At 34.2% G+C, this 17,863-nt stretch overlaps 1 protein-coding gene across 4 annotated transcripts in view; it reads left to right on the forward strand.

The window, feature by feature from the left end:
- The first annotated feature begins 3,314 nt into the window (after positions 1 to 3,314).
- Positions 3,315 to 17,863, forward strand: part of LOC118189284 (monocarboxylate transporter 12-B-like) — a 156,508-nt gene continuing 141,959 nt past the window's right edge. For 2 of the 4 annotated variants that reach the window (XM_035359863.2, XM_085819104.1), the window contains exon 1: positions 3,316 to 3,452. The gene's annotated coding sequence lies outside the window, so the exon portion shown is untranslated. Of the gene's footprint in view, positions 3,453 to 17,863 lie in introns of all 4 variants that reach the window. The other 2 variants (XM_085819102.1, XM_085819103.1) reach the window with 2 other exon arrangements.

Raw genomic sequence — 17,863 nt, forward strand, 5'->3', positions numbered from 1 at the left:
AATGTAAACAAGATTTTGTCTCCCCTCCCCAAAAGAGTCATTTAAACTATTCCAACCGTTCAAGAAAACAATAAACATTGCGAACATAAAAATCTACCCTTTTTTTATGTATACTTTAATAAAAGGAAATGTATTCCTCTTTTTTTATAAGAAAAAGAACCCATTTTCCTTTCTAAACTTTTGAAAGTCGCCAACACTTAAAAAATAATAAACTACGCCAAGGTAAGTAACCCGCCTTTTAAAAAAAAAAGTTTAGGCAGTTCTCGTACGTGGAATCAGCTACGGATCTGACAATTCAATGCGCATGCGTGGTTAATGGTGGTGCGAATAGCTTAAGTGGCTAATCGCACCGGTGGTGCGAATAGCATCGGCCATCATTTTTATATGTTGGATAAGTGTTCAATGATAATTACGAGATGTACATAGACATCGTTTATTCTTCATTGCTAATCTAATATTCTATATTACAGTTATGGTCAATAATAGTAATAAATACAGTTACATATATAACATCTCTGGTTTTTAAACAGAAATAATAAAATCATACATATTCTTAATAATAATGAGGTTTTCTTAACAGTCCTACCAGATCAAGTAACGTAGTTATGTCCATTTGCAAAATTTGGTAATACAATACCAGTATATGGTGGCTCAATACTTCTGTTTTGTGCTGAGGAATTTACAGGTACATCTAAACTTGAAGTACTCCTACTAATCTCGGGCCGAACGAACCATGCAGCCTCGGTAATTTTGCGAAGGGAGTTGTTTTGAAACATTTAAAGTTCGCTGAAATCAATACTGGAGGCAGTACTCCAGGCGGTGATGCATATGTAAGGATAAAGCGTAGGACTGAAGTGTAGATGCATTTTCTCCTGGTAAGGTATAATGAGGATGAGCGATCAAATAAGTGTCTGAGTTACCCAGAGACATCGACTCATTTTCCCCCTGCTATTAAGATACATGCTTTCCATATTAGTGCCGTTAAATCTAATTCCCAGGTATTCAGCTTGATTGATCCTTGGCACCAACTCGTTAAAAAGTGTCAAACCCTCATGGTTAGATTTTAACATCAGAGCTTTCAACAAGTAGTAGTTTTGACTTCAAGGCGTTAGTGAAAATCGTCCATTTGCTACACCAATTTTCTATCTCATGAGTACGGGATTGAATTCTGGTAATGGCATGTCCAAGGAGAAGCGAGCTGGAGTGAATCGCTGTGTCATCCGCCTAGCAAGCGGTGATGCAATTTGGATTATCATCGAGCATGGGGAAGTCCATTACGTAAATGAGACAGAGAATTGGACCAAGGATCAATCCCTATGGCACGCCAGCTTTAATGATATTAGAGTAGTGGGCGACGTGCCTGACACTGAAAGTTCTGATGTTAAGAAAGGAGCGCAGCAGGCGTTGTAAATGTCAAAGAATCTGTTGATAATTTTACCAGGGAGATGGATGCTTGATGATGAGATTTGGAATGTTGTCCTTGCCAGGCGCTTTATTTTAATAAAGCTTAGAAATTATGTTGTTTACTTTAGCAGGGGAAGTGAAAGTGGAAATGTTGGTGGCATTGGGCTGAAGTATCCAATTTTCTACCGAGTTGCCTATATGAGGGATAAAGATGGGATCCAGCGGAAGGAAAACGTCACTTCAATGTTGAATACCAGAAATGGAATTTGAAGTTATTTTGTCCATTTTTGTAGGATTCATCAATCGATTTTTTAAGAATCTAATACTGCATATATGAAAACTAGAAAGCAGGTCAAGCTTAGAAGTTTCCTTGTCGGTGTGGAGGGTCGCTGGCCATCTCATGTAACTTCTAACTTCGAAATCTGGATGCTGATGAAATCAAGTAATTTTTCGATCATTTTGCTAATATCCATATTTCAAGATAAAATTCAAATTCCAAAATCTAATTAAAATGTCAGTTTGTGTGCCTAGGCAAGGAAGCTCGTGCAAAGGACGTTTTACGGTTTATCAAATCGAAAATCGTTGAGCTAATAAAGTTCAAATATTAACTGCCCTAAATCTCACGGAAATTCCACTACAGCATTTAAGTAAAATGCAAAAATTATGTATGCACTAAAAATATTTAATAGTATAATGCAAATATTTAATTACACTTTGCAATTTTATACATATAAGTTAAAAATATCTTTAGAAAATCGCACAACAAGGGTGTTATAAATTCTCACAGTGTTTAAATGAGACTGCCAGCTTATGCCTTTAAGATTCGAATTAATTTCGATTTTATTCTGAAAGGAGGTTTCACTATAAATTATATAATCGTTTTTTAAATTAGAGGTAATGATAAAGAAATTTCCCTTTTTATCTATGATAATTATGCATTCGAATATTGATTTACGCAATAAGGTCTAAAGCCTATACAACAACGCATAAAGGCAGTGTATTATGGTATATTATTACGTATAAAGGCAATTTTATATTTTATTTAATTTTTTTTTATATTGAAAATTCTTTATAAAGTTGTAGAGACATTAGGTATTTTTTTTTTTTTTTTTTTTTGGAAGCAGGCTAGATGAAAAATTAGCAACCACCTTCGCCGGGAATCGAAACATGGACCTCTGGAATACCGGCCCAGCGTGCAGAACCACTACACCACGAAGGCACGCTAGAAAAGCGGCAGAAATATCTTATATACTCCCCTTTTTAAAGGACGACTGGGGTTCTTAGGGGACCCAATCGCCAAATCCTGGGTGGAGAAACATCATCCAACACCCTTTCAGTTCGGGCGCCACTGTAGTGACATTAGGATTATTTTTTGTTAGGGACATTAGGATTTTTTTTTTTTTTTTTGGGGTGCAGGCAAGATGAAAAAATAGCAATCGCCTTCGCCGGGAATCGAACCACGGACCTCTGGAATACCGCCCAGGATGCTGACCACTACACCACGAAGGCATTCTAGGAAAGCGGGAGAAATACCTTATAAAATGTAATTGAGCCACTATATAAAAAGGCCATAATTTTCAGAAGGAATAAACATCTTATTCGGAATAAAACAATGGCAGATACTGCTATAACAATGTTAAGTTTTCAAATAGTTCTTTATTTCTGATGTAATGAATCATAATAATGAAATTTCGAATAACGATGCGAATTTTCTTCCAAGTTTTGTCTTAAATGACACTTATGCGACTCTCGCGTTTTAGTAAATGGAAACTGGATTGAATCTTGGAAGTGTAGATTGATTCCATCAGTTTTAGATAAGATAAATTTTATGTAAACGTTCCTCTCCCTTGAGCTAAAAACAACCAATCAATGAGCTTTCAAGAGTATCGTAAACATCGATGTTAAAATATAGTTTTCATTGACAGTTTCTTTTACAAACTGCTACTTGATAATACAGAAGCACAAAAACAATTCTTTCATAAAAATAACGTTTTAGACAATATATGAAATAAATCATGCTTGAACTATTTTAAAATAATTTTTAAGAGGTAAGACGATTTTATTAATATTCTTTAATAAAGAATTCTGTATTTGTTTTTAATTTTAGATGCTTTCCTTGAAAACAAAATTGAAATTATTTGTATGCTTTCTTACAATTCAAAGCACTATAAAATAATAATGTTAGATTCTAAGATGATTCTAAAGTAATGATGAAGATTCTAATGTTATTAGAATACTCTTCTAGTTAACATACTATGGTTCTATGATCTTAAATTTTTATTGAACAAAATAGGAAATTTTGACACTAATATGACAAAGTTTTAAATTTAAATAACAGGGTTCCGAGAAAAAATTTAAAAAAATTTCATTATCCTACTGGCTTAAATCAAATGCTCGCATGTGTTTATAGAGTGTGTAGAATAAGTTTTTATCTAGATGCCTTTTATTATAGACTTAAAATGCTCATTGAATAGAATTAAGCAGTGGAAAAGATTGTAGTGGCACAAAATAAAATGTGAAGAAATTCCTCATCTTAATATACAGCTGTTCGCCCATTATATGCAAATGATAGCTGTGCCCAGGATATATATATACAAAAGCAGGTTGGAAACTTTCTTTATATTTGTGCTTTGATATTCCAGCTGTAAACAGTATTTGGGGACATTTCCCTTTCAGCTCCTAGTGACAAATGGATGGATGAGTAGATAGTATTTCGTGTTAGAGAAAAGAGTTATAAAAGTTCCCGAGCCTGATGGAGTCGGGTAGTTCCTAGTTATCGTGGAAATTTTTTTGAATCATGGCAGATTTGTTGCGGTAACTGTGTATTAGTGAGTGAATTCTCTAATATGTTTATACGATACTGCTCTACAGAAGAATGCAGTCTGCGAAACGTATGATATTTTGCATAATTTAAATCTCATTTACTATGAAAATGACTTTAAAATTGATGTACAGCCGACTATTTTTAAGAAATAATTTGTGTATTTTATGGTAAAAAATTATTTTTAATCAGAGGAAGTAATGTTAATGAAACAAAATGTTTTCATTATATATCAGATATAAATATATAATTATAGATAATTATAGAAACATCATAAAATATAGTACTCTACGAAAAGGAAAAAGTAGGCAGTTATGAGTGAAAAATTATTACCGTTATGGTCAAACACTGATGACTAACTTAAACTGATATATAATTAAAAAAACTGAATATATTTCGTTGACATATTCAAAATAAATTTCTGTATTTGTGAAAGATTGTTCATGTATTTTTGTAACTTAGTGTTTCTCAAACTTTGGTTCGCGGACCAGGAGCGGTCCTCGAAGCCTGCCCTTGTTGTCCTCCTAGATTTGCAAAAATGTCCTGTTATTTGTAAAATAAGAAGCAAGATTTTACATTATTTCTTGCTGATTATATTTAGCTAAGTACACTGGCATATCTTTCAGATGTATTTCAGATGTACAGTTATATAATTGCAGTTTTATATAGTACAAGTTTTTTTTTAAACAAACTTATATTTTGCGCAGTTCTGTGCTAATTACACTAATCATGTGGTATAAACTTATTAACAATACAAACTTTTTAAAGTTTTTATATTTAGTTCACTCATGATGTTTCACTGTGAGTGGAATTTTTTCATCGGTTTTTAAACTACTTCCTGATAAGCTATCGAGTTAAAATTTTGTGCACACATTTTTTGTCGATGAGGATGACGATCACGATTTGTTGATGATTGTTGTAAAGGGATTCTTTTCAAAATTTTAAATTAAGCTTTTTTTATTAAACATTTAAGAGTTTTCGAACATATCGTCATTTAACGAACAAACTAAACATATCAGAATTTTACTATTAATTTTTGCCCTCTTTTAAAAAAAGAATGATAAAAATATAAAATAAAATTTTTTGCCCTCTTTTAAAAGAAGAATGATAAAATATAAAATAACATTTTTTTAAATTAGCCGATTTTCTACACCTTTTTTTTTTTTTTTTTTTTTTTTACAAAATGTGCTGCAGTCTGAAGCAGATGGATAACAAAGCGTTTTTTGCGGAAAAATTGCTTTTAAATTGTTTCGATTAGTCTCTGAATGACGGCCAATTATTTTTCCTTATATCTTAATTTTCCTGTGTTTTAATAATAACTAAAATTTTTGTCATTGATAAACGTGTAACTGAGACTAAAAATAGAAAATAAAACGCAATTTAAAGAAAAAAGCTTTTGCAAATGTTTAAATTGGATATGTTAATTAATGCGTTAAAAGGAGAAAAATCATCTATCACATAGTTTAATGGGAATAATAAATTAAATAATTCTTCTAATAGAATTGATGTACAACTTTATATCCAGAATAATAGAAACGTGGGACACCTTATAAGGTATTTCTTCCGCCTTCGTGGCATGCCTTCGTAGTGTGGTGGTCTGCACGCCGGGCGTGTGTTCCAGAGGTCCGCGGTTCGATTCCCGGCGAAAGCATTGCACATTTTTCACTTCTCTTGCTTCCAAAAGTACCTAATATCTCTACAAGTAGCCCCCGAACTAAAAAAGAGTGGAGGATGATGATTCTCCCCACCCAGGATTTATAAGGTATTTCTCCCGCTTTCCTAGAGTGCCTTCGTGGTGTAGTGGTCAGCATCCTGGGCCGGTATTCCAGAGGTCCGTGGTTCGATTCCCGGCGAAGGCGACTGCTAATTTTTCATCTTGCCTGCTCCCCCCAAAAAATCCTAATGTCACTACAGTGGCGCCCGAATTAAAAGGGCGTTGAATGAGGATTCTCCACAGCCAGGATTTGGCGAGTGGGTGCCCTAAAAACCCCTGTCGCCCTTTAAAAGGGCGAGCATATAAGGTATTTATCCCGCCTTCTTGGCATGCCTTCGTGGTGTGGTGGTCTGCACGCTGGGCGCATATTCCAGAGGTCTGCGGTTTTATTCCCGGCTAAGGCGTTGCACATTTTTCACTTCTCTTGCTTCCAAAAATACCTAATGTTTCTACAACCTAAATAACCCTAAATAACTAAATCTATTAATTTAATTGAATTATCAAATATATAAGCCATTATCTTTTAAATTTATCTCAGCCCCCCACACTTTTTTTACTCGCGATATAAGATTATAGCTAAATCCTGTAAATGCAATTATTTAACCTTTTGTTTTCATTAAATTACATGATAAATTATTTTTCTTCTTTTAGTGTATTAATTATTATACACATTTTAGATAAAAGCTTATTGTATAAAAACCTTTTTTCAATTGTATTTTATTGTATGTTTACCAATTTCCAATTTCGCAGGGTTATGAAAAAAACTAACCCTAAATACCGTTTAATAGTATAACCTTTCCTTGATCAAATCTAACTGAATACAGAACTGCTACTTTTAACTTTAAGATAATCTTCAATATATTTTCTTCGGAACTAAGTTATGAAGTAAACTTCATGCAGGAGCGAAAGGAAGGTAAAAATACACACTTGTTTGCAAATGCATAAAGCTCGGAACTTCTTTGTTATAATTCTAAGCAGCTAGTGGGGAAAAGATTTCACATTGCGGTTACTGTAGGGAAAGAATGACGTAATCATGCTCCAGTGTGACGCAAAATGTATCCTCAAAGATAAGATGTGCTTAATTAAAAATTATGAATTTAAAGATTTATTTCCAAATTATTCCAATTAAGTTTCATAATTTAGTTAGCAGTTTTGTTTCATATTTTATATTTCACACATATGTATCTATATACACTGCGACGCCTAATGTGGGGAGATCACACTTTTATAACCTTACTTATGCAAGATGCATGTATGTGGTGTGTTGAAGGTAAATTTACAATATATTTCGAAATTATGTTTCTAAAATTCAGTTTGACCCGAACATGCTTTTTTGCAGTTTTCTCCTTTGTTTTTCTTTCTCTGTATTTGCTTTTTATTTCTCAAGTTGAATTTTTTTTTCCTCTCCCAGTATAAAATTATGAGATTCTTTCTTTTGGTTGAATTCTTTTTCCTGTTTCCTTTTGGCGTCTAACCCTGCACAGATATTTATCAAAACATAATAAGCAATAATAATAACAATAACTCAAAGGGCGAAATTATTTTCTATCTGAAATCTAAATTTTGGTACCTGCAAGAAATTTCTCTTGGTTACTCTCCGCAATTCAAAAGTACTGACTAAATTTTAAATTTCAAACTGACATTTATTTCAAATGATTGTAATATATTGAATTAACCACTAAATAACTTGCATAAACTAAAAATAAATAAATTTTCCGAAAACTTTCCCAATTTCTAAGGAAAACTATTGAAGTGAGACAAAATGTAAGGATAAATACTGACATCAATCTTTCTTTTATTTGTTAAACTTTTTTTCGATCTTCATCGCAGATTGTAGATGTTCATTGGTCAATTAAGTTCTTTTCTCAGATTAGGAACGTTCACCAGCAAAAAATACTGTTCACTAACAAATGTGCTATAAAAACGATCATTCTTATTGCAAAAATTTGTAACTGAGAATACTTATCTTTTGACAAGAACGAAAAAAGTTAACCAGATCTGCGTACTTTTATTACATTGGTAAATTAATCTGTTCCACTTGTAGATTTTCTATAGCGTTATCCCGTTCGTTTTAATGGTAATGAAAATGATCTGAAATGTCAGTACAAATCATTAAAACCGATACATCTTTTTTCAAAATACTGTGGTAATAATGTTATTTTTCTTACATATTGTTACGGATTTTGTATTTAGTTTGCTATTTTTAGTGGACTTATAATTAAAATTGTTTTATGCAATTTTAATTATAGTTCCCCGCGCAATGCAACACGAGACTTATTTTAAGAGAAAGCTACGCCGGAAAAGTAAAAATGCAGGAGCACGAGCATTTAACATTTAATGAATAGATATCTTGTAATTCCACTCTTTTGCTTTCCAGAAATTGCTAGAATTAACTCGCGTGGCAGAATTAAAAATCTATAAAAGACGGAGAAAAAATCTCTGTTCAGTTGTTGTTTACTTAGCTGCTGTAATTTTGAGATCAGATTATAGCTTTCTCTGCGCTTTGATATTGTGTTCTGTCTAACGTTTTACTTGTTCAAAATATAACTACTGTTTACATTGCGTGATAATCAGATATTGTACAAATATCTTTGAGGAATAATCCAGCGTTTTGTTATATTTCTTGTGATTAGAATAAATTTTATTAACTTTTATAGGACTTGTGCATTAAATCTATTACGAACCCGTACGCACACAACACGTTTTGGTGTCAGGAGGGGGATGGGGGTTTGAATGCCAATCACAAGAGCAATTAATGCAATTCATGGCAGCCTTTGCTGCATTTAAAGAAGAGATGACAGGTGTTAAAAGAGTAATTAAAGCGCGCCAAGAGGAGATGAAAGCTCGCCAGAATCTGTTAAAGAAAGATGTAACTGGCCAAGTAACTTTTAAAGAGGATATGAAAGTTGTTCAGGCATCTGTTAAAGCAGAAATGGAAGTAGGTCAAGAGGAAATAAAAAAAGAGATTACTTATAAAGCAAAGTTGAGGCTATGGAAGGCAGAATTGAAGCTGTTGAAAGTAAAGTTGGAGAAATTCAAGAAAGAATTTCTTTGGTAAAAGAACAAATAGAAGAGAGAGTTTCTTCTATAAAAGAACAAATAGAGTTTCTGCTGTGGAGCAACGAATAGAAAGAAAGTTTCTGCTGTCCCAAAATAAATTGATGACACGGTTTCTGCTGCCGTCGCCAAAGAAGTTGATACCCTAAAGAAGTGCATGGCGGCAGCAGGAAACAATTCTGAAAGTTTAAAATTTCTACCCACGCCTGCTCGTTCCTCTCTAAAGCTATCCACATATGATGGGAAGACTTCCTGGTAAGTGTATAAGACACAATTTTCTATAGTGGCGGATGCGAATGTATGGGATTCCCAAGCTAAGGTCTGTCATCTCGCCGCTTCTTTGAGTGCAGACGCAGCTGATATCCTTCAGACTCTTCCCGAAAACCAAAAACTAGATTTCGAAGCTCTGTCCGGCACGTCGGAGCTGCTCTTCGGTGAGAAATGTTTTGCAGGCTTTAGTTAAAATCATGTCAACAGAAGCTCACTGAAACAGTCCAGGAGCTCGCTACGTATGTTAAAAGGCTGTCTCACCTCGCCTTTACGGAGTTCTCAAGAGAAACAAGTAAAATTTTGTCCCTGCAGTACTTTATCGATGGCATCCGGAATCCCGAAATAAGCTCTGAGAATGGCGGATGTGAAGGATTTAGAAAGCGCTCTAGAAACGCTTTTTTCTTTCATGGCGCTTTGCAACTCGTAAAGACCGCCAACCAGTCAGAGCTGTGCAAGCCCACGAGCTAGTGAATCAATTGATGGCTCGTTTAAATGATTTATCCAGACAAGTCAATGCTTTGATGCGGCGTAGGAGTGAGAACAAACTGGCTCTTAAGCGTTGGAAATGTGGTACTGACGGAACAGGAGTGACAAGGAACTAAAATGCTGGAACTGCGGAGCTGAAGCTCACGTACCAAGGAACTGCAGAACACCCCAGGACGCAGAAAATAAAACCATTTCCCAACAATGACGCATGAAACAAATTCATGACCATATCGCGGAGCGGAGTTTAAACGATAGTGAAAAACCCCGTTTTAAAGCGCTCAAAATTTCTGCAGTGAGTGGCAACAGTAATGGACTATCCATCAATGGACGTATCGATGGAACTCCTTGCAAGATGATCATTGACACAGGAGCTAATGTTACTATCATTCGGAAAGATTTAGCTCAGTAATTTAAAGGTAAACTCATTTAGATGCCATTCTGTGTTACCCTCCAGATTGCGTTTGGTGATAAAATTGACATAGCTGGGAAGTTAGTGTGAACATCACGTTTGGAGGTGCCGCTTACTATTACACGACATTTGTGGCACAGCTTACAGATCTCTGCATACTCGGATTGGACCCTTTAAGGAAATACAATTTTTCCTTGGACTTCAAAAACAACAGACTGCTTTCAGCACCAGAGGACACAACTATCCATCATCAGAAAGGATCCTTACCTGGAAACGCCGATGTCTTGTCTTAAAGACCCTGCTGAAATCAAAGAAAGCTGCTGATATTATACTAGGGTGGAAGAGAAACACCAGACTACCGGCTATTCTCCATCCCAGATGCTAATCGGTCGTGACCCTCGTCTTCCATGTGATCTCTTGTTTGGTCGCCCTCCGAACGCGCCTTCATCGCCTGAGGAATACATCCAAGATCTCCAGGCCCGCTTTGAAGTCATGCACGAGAGCGAGTCAAATTGTAGACGACGAAGAAGACCCGATACGACACCAGAGCTACTGGACATCGATTTAACGAAGGAGACAAGGTGTGGTTGTTGGAATCTTGCTCGATGGAAAGGACTCTGTCCGAAACTTCAGTCACCTTGGGATGGTCCGTACACAGTCCTAAACAGGCTGAACGACGTCGTGGTTCGGATCCGTAAGTCATCGAACTCTAAACCTAAAGTCGTTCATTACGACAGGTTAGCTCCTTACTATGGCTATAGTACGTAGTGTATAAGAGCATGGTTTTTTTTGTTTCTTAATTTGTATTTGATTTGTATTTAATATTTGATAGTATTTGATTTGTATTTAGTATAATTTGATTTATATGTAGTATAATTTGATTTTATATGTATAATTTGATTTATATGCAGTATAATTTGATTTATATGTAGTATAATTTGATTTTATATGTATAATTTGATTTATATGCAGTATAATTTGATTTGGATTTAGTATAATTTGATCTGTATTTAGTATTTGATAGTATTTGATTTGTATTTAATATAATTTTATTTGTATTTAGTATAATTTGATTTGTATTTAGTATTTGATAATAATTGATTTGTATTTAGTATTTGATTTGTTTCAAATCACTTATTGCAATAATTGTTTATGTTGTTTGTTATTGTAATGTAATGTTTATTATTGCATTGATGCCTTAGTTGTACTAGTTTTAGCTTCCTGTCCAGGGATTGTACTGCCGGGACGTGCAGTCCTTGGGAAGGGGGCAGTGTTACGGATTTTTTATTTAGTTTGTTATTTTTAGTGGAGTTATAATTAAAATTGTTTTATATCCCCATGCAATGTAGCACGATACTTATTTTTAGAGAAAGTTACGCCGGAAAAGTAAAAATACAGGAGCACGCGCATTTAACATTTAATAAATAATTTAGTATTTAATATATCGTAATTCTACTCCTTTGCTTTCCAGAAATTGCTAGAATTATCTCGCGTAGCCGATCTAAAAAAGCCGGAGAAAAACATCTCAGTTCAGTTGTTCTTGTTTAGTTAGCTGCTGTAATTTTGTGATTAGATTAGCTTTCTCTGCGCTTTGGATTATGTTCTATTTAATGTTTTAGTAGTTCAAAATATAACTATTGTTTATATTGTGTGATACTGAGATATTGCACGAATATCTCGTTATATTGAATCACTTATCCTCACTCACTTTCTTCAGGAAATGCAACAAATTCGATAGTCCTGAGCTCGTCTACAGATAAAGTTTTCTGTGTTAGTAATTGTTTCAATAACGTAATCTACCTGCAAACTTTTGGCAGCGTATTTGCAACAAATACGTAACTAAAATATAGTAACAAGCCGCATAATTTGCTTCGGAAAGACCACACGAATTTGAGACTGATATAAAGAACATTTAAAATGAAAGGGTATCGAATCATAAAATTTTTAAATCAAGGTGTTTATGATATCAAGATCAAAAATTTTTAATCATAATATTGAAAATATATATTTCACTGAATAACGAGTCTTTGAACTGCTTTCTTGTCTTGTCCTTGCGGTGCTCCAGGAACTAATTTTAATTCACTGTCTTGAGCTGATCTCAGACTCGAAATGGATTTAACAGCTGCAGAGCAATTACAAAGAAGTGCCAAGATGATGAATCCAGAAAGTAATCACTGAATGGATTGTGAAAAAGCATACTAGAACTATCTTCCTAAAATGACAGCTGCCTTCCTGGAGGACTATGCTAGGAAAACTAGGTTTTTTTTCCTTACTTCACGTTTAATCTGGGAAAAGCCATGAAAACTCCTATGCAGCCAGCTCGTTCGCCAGGATTTGAATTTGGATTGAACTACCGATGATCAGTGGTCTTACTGTTCGATCGTTAATAGGCAAAGACATTAAGGGAACTGCTATTTGCAGTTTTCTGAGAAAGCTCACAAAGCGTCTGAGTCTGATTAGTAGTAATTTTTAGCGTATTCTGCATTTTCTTACATAGTCCTTTTTTTTTAGCCCAAAGGGGAAATTTGCCCAGAAGAGCTATTAGTTTCGTTTCGGCATTTTGCGCTGGTTCACTATAAACGGTGTTAAGCTTCTTTAATTGTTGCCACCAAATATTAGAGCCCTACATTAAATTTAAAGAAATTAAATAATGAAGAATCTGCATGAATATATGTTTCTCGCACTGTGAAAAACAACGGTACCTAGAGACATGAAATTTTGAATAACGTAGTCCTCCACTCGAATATGGGCATCTGACAGTCCAAATTTGAAATTTTTAATTTGTTTTATTATCTATTTCATATTTTGTAAAACTTTAACGAATTTTTGATTAACAAATTCAACGATTTCATAGCGAGCAATGGCAACACTACGAAAAAAAATTCATCTTCAGTTCGCAAGACCCTGTATCGGAAATTCTAAAGGTTATGCCCTTTTAAAATTATTTTGTGATATTACTGCTGAATTGAATTTTATGGTTTAATTTCGAAGAACATAATATTGAATAAACAAAGGTAACAGACAAAAAGGTAAAAATCTCCCCTTTAGGCGTAATGTATTTTATTTAATTTTAAGTTTAATTTTAAGTTTATTTATTTATTTAACGTCTGTGTGATTTTTTTTTTTTTTTTTTTTTTACTTTTTTCAGTGAATTGCTCTATAAGCATTTATCTTTCATCCACTTTGGTCTTTACTGAGACTCGTACTTTCTATCTCATTAACTAGAAACGACAAATTTTTTATCTTGATGACAAACATCACAACTGCATTTTCTGCTTCGTTCTTTTTATTTCACAGCAGCAGTCTCATCCTTTTCCGAAGCGATCAGCAATTTCATCACTCCTAACAAATAAGAGTCTTCTGTTATTTAAACTTTCATTCCACTGAATCAACTATTCAGTACCTGTCCAAATGCCTGACCGTATATAAATTTTGACCAAGAAAATATTATGGCTTAATAATTTTATATTTGTTAGTCAAATGTGAAGCAACTTACAACCAGCTCAATTTTCATTCAGCTTGCTAAATTTTAAAATGCGGATATCATACTGTCTTAGTAAAACTAAATGGTTCTTATTTTCCAGCTTATTAGAGATTTCTGTAATTAGAATAGTTTGCCAAGCCAAAATATGGTAAATGGCCTAATAATCGAAGGACCAGTCAGTAAGTCGATGAAACTGTCAGACAATTTACGCAACAATTTCATCAAGAGTCTGGAAAAAGGAGGAAGCAAAGTTTATCCCCTGTTACGTCATGCCGTAACTTACTAAATCCTCCCATTAAGCTTTTAAGGAAATATTTACTTCGAGGGTATTAAAGGTCGCGAAGAACTGATTAAGCCGTCAATTAAGTGTCGTTTTGCAAACAGCAGTTTTCTTCGGGAGAGAGATTTAGAAGAATAAATTTCAGCAATTTAACCTCCGCATTTTCTCTAGTAATTGCCTGTTTTGGTTTCGTTGGCTAATTTGCAAGTACTTTACGCCTGATACTTCCGTAAACATTAAATATAAAAATAAAACGGCGGAAGAAAGCATAATGAAAAATTGTAAATTACTAAGTTTTTCTGCCGAACTGCAGCGCACTTGGTATACTTTCGCCGTGGAATTGCAGTTAACAAGGTTAAAAGAACGTTTTTCGTTTTAAAATTCTAAGGTATTTTCTTCCTCACTCCAGCATGCCTTCATCGTGTAAAGGTAACTTCGTCGTGTAAAGCACACTCGGAGCACATTCGAGGGGTCCAGGTTCGAGTTCCGGCGAGGGCATTGCTCATTTTTCATGTCTTCTGGTTGAAAACAACCTAATGAAAAGTTTACGCGTAGGATAAAACATCCCAGTGCATCGACTTTAAGGTTTTCTATTCGTCGCCGTCACATTAGTTTTTACATTGCAAGCGTTTATTTTCTCTGAAAAAGTCTCAAAGCTTGAGTTCGTATGAAAGCATGGAATTCAGGGGGTAAACATTTTTATGGTCTTCTGTATGAAAAGAAGATATGGTTATATGATAAGCACGAGAAGATATGGTTTTTTTCCTTCCCATTTTCACGGAGAATAACTGATTTAATCCCGTTTTTTAAACTTCTTGGTCAGAATGCAGAGTCGTCTTATCACTTAGTCTGAAGCAAATCACAAAGTGTGAAAAGATTAAAATAACCATATTTATTTAACTCTTAAATGAAAAAAAGATACTACTTATGCGACAGACGAGCCGCTGCGACTTGCGAGTATTTGAAGTAACAGAACAAAAGGCTAAATTTCAAATGTAGGTAACATAGTCTGAGACTACACGTAAAATAAGGTACATGAGCCGGCTCAGATATTTAACAGCGCATATTTTAAACGTCAGCTGGCAAGATGCTGACACGTCTTCGAAAAACATTTCGAGATATGATCTTCTAAAATCACCGGTGATTTTTGGTTTTGATCACTAGGTTGTGATCTTTCACACATTTTTTGAATGCTCTGAAATTTTCATCCTGTTGTTGGAAAAGCTTCATCCATCCATATATATAGAATGGCACAGATTCAATAAGAATCATTATTTTCTCATTCATTGTTGTTGCGTTTTACCTCAGAATTCTTTTTAATACTTTCCTTCTAATTTACCACTGCAAATTCGTTAGTTTGCTGTGTTCATTCTGCTTTTATTTTAAATGCTGAGCATATAGTTGTATCGAAAGAAGCCTTCCGTTCTCATTTTGATATGAATGGGATGAGATTACGGGGTGTTTCCAAAAGTTATAGGAATTAAATACTACTTCAATTTCTAGATTATGATAAGACTGCAAATAGAAATTTACGATGACGGACTAGTCTATGAAACTTTCTAGTTTATTATCAAACATAAAGACGTTCATTTTTCGCTAAGTACAACACTCACGATAAAATTTATTATTTTAGAAATATAGGGAGACTTTCCCCATCTTCAAATGGGACATTGTAACCGCTCCTCACAAGTTCTTTCAAACAACTGACAATTTTCTCCCAGTCACAGAAGTTAAAGAATTACAAATACTTTTTCTTTATTTTTTTAAAAAATTATACCATTTTCTTAAATATTACAGTCATATATATAGCACAGTCATATACTATTATTTAAGCAAATTCTTACAATGAAGACTATTTTTTGCTGCACATGAGAATTACTGATAAGCCACCAATTTTGGAAGTCTTGTGATGGAAATGACAAAGAACTGTCGTTAATCGATTAATTATTTGATTAGATGCCTATGCTATAAAATGAACAGCGCGCATAGTGTTCGGACGCATATAAGCATTCCGTACCTAGTCCCTCGCGTAGGAAATATCCATCCTGATGATTGGTTATGTGTTTCGATGACATCATTTCGTCTATGCTTAGAAACGCCTTGGCGTTGCTTGAGCTCAAGAGTACATCTTTACGCTCTTTGTTTACATTTTTGACAGCAGCACCGAAAATATTATCAATGAAATGAATTGTATATGTGTTAAAATGAGATTTCGGAGATTTATTAAATATCATGTTCTTCGCACTTAAAGCACATAAAATTCAATTCAAGAGCAATATCATAAAATATTTAAAAACAACATATCTTCAGAATTTCCGATAGAGTCTCGCCCGCTGGAGATAAACATGTTACTTCCCATACAGTGTTGCCATTGCTCGCTTTGGAATCATTGAGTATGTTAATCAAAATATGAAATAGATAATAAAACAAAATTCCATATTCGGGCGTCCAGTTGCTCATGTTCCGGTGGCGAATGACAAATTTTATGGCTCTATGTACCATCGTTTTTCCACAATGCGAGAAAAATACATATATTCATGCAGATTTTTCATTATTTAATTTCTTTAAATATAATACAGAACGATAATATTTGGTTGCAGCAATCTGAAAAGTGAAACGGGCATTTATAGTGATGCAACGCAAAATGCCGTTTCGAAGCTAACAGCCTTTCTGGACTACTGCTCCTTGGGGCTAAAAAGATGCGATTTTTTAAGGGAGTAATTTAAATTTTTTCCCAGTGTGCTAATTGCGTAAAAGTATATTAATGTTAAGTTCAAAATTTACCAATAAAGGAATTCTTGCTTTAAAAGTTTTCATATTAAAGGTGTTATCGTTATTATTTCATATGGATTATATATTCATTCTCTGTAGAAGCAAATTCCGAAAGAATGAGACAAATCAGTTTTCGCTGTTAGTAAAAGAAGTTTAAAGCAAAACACTCACATCTGCTGCATATTGCAGGCATGCTGTAAAAGCTGTTGCTTAAATGATTATTCGTACAAGTAATTAAATCAAATATTAAAAACGAAACAAAATGAACATTATCTGTTTTATCTCTATATTAAAGCGTAAAACAGTCTATATATTTTTAAAGAGGAATTGTCTTAATATGAAAATAGCACATATAATTGCAAAGGAAATATTTTTTGCAATGTGAAAGGAGTAGAATGTAATAAAATTACAGTTCACGAGCAGACAAAGGCTTTAAAATTGCATGCAGATCGTCTCGTAACACAGTGTGTGTTGGCTTTTGTTTTAACTTCCTGAACCCAGCTATTTACATCATCATCTAAGATAACTTCTGATAGCAATTAGATCTATAAAGGTATTATTCCGTGAAACAGGTCACCTGCAAAAAGCTACCTGTAAATTTTTTTCATCGCTGTACTGAAAGAAAACAAACGAAAATTTCCATGGGTCAGTGTCAATCGTACGTGTCATTCAGCGCAAATTGCACTATAGAATTGCGCCTAAACGTCGTTACGCCTTCGTTACGTTGAGCATAGAAGCAATGATGTCATCGGATCGTATCCAGTCCAGTCCCAAGGGCGGAATGCTTATGCTACCTCGAAGGGCCGAAATCTGGAGAATTTCACATTCTTCGGTGAATGTAATGTCAGCATGCGCATATTCGCTTGGTGTCCGAAATACTCTGGTTATCATTAATTAAGGAAAACAATCACAAAAATGACGATTGCTCAAAAAGTCACATGTAGAATTTAATGAAACTCACCCACAGTATTAAACACATAGTAAGGTATCAAATAACACGAAAAGAAATTATCAGACAATTGTAGTGTTATAAAAATTAGCATATGTATAAAATGAACAAATCGAATGTGTCAGTTTCGTATAGGAAAATTACCCTCGAAATGGAGTATGATATCTCCTAGGAGCAATACAACATATACAGAGCTGCGTGATGCTGTCAATTATGC

The sequence above is a fragment of the Stegodyphus dumicola genome, chromosome 6 (genome assembly GCF_044657685.1).
Source record: "Stegodyphus dumicola isolate Sdum_Otavi_A_Nest chromosome 6, ASM4465768v1".
NCBI classification, from domain to species: domain Eukaryota; kingdom Metazoa; phylum Arthropoda; class Arachnida; order Araneae; family Eresidae; genus Stegodyphus; species Stegodyphus dumicola.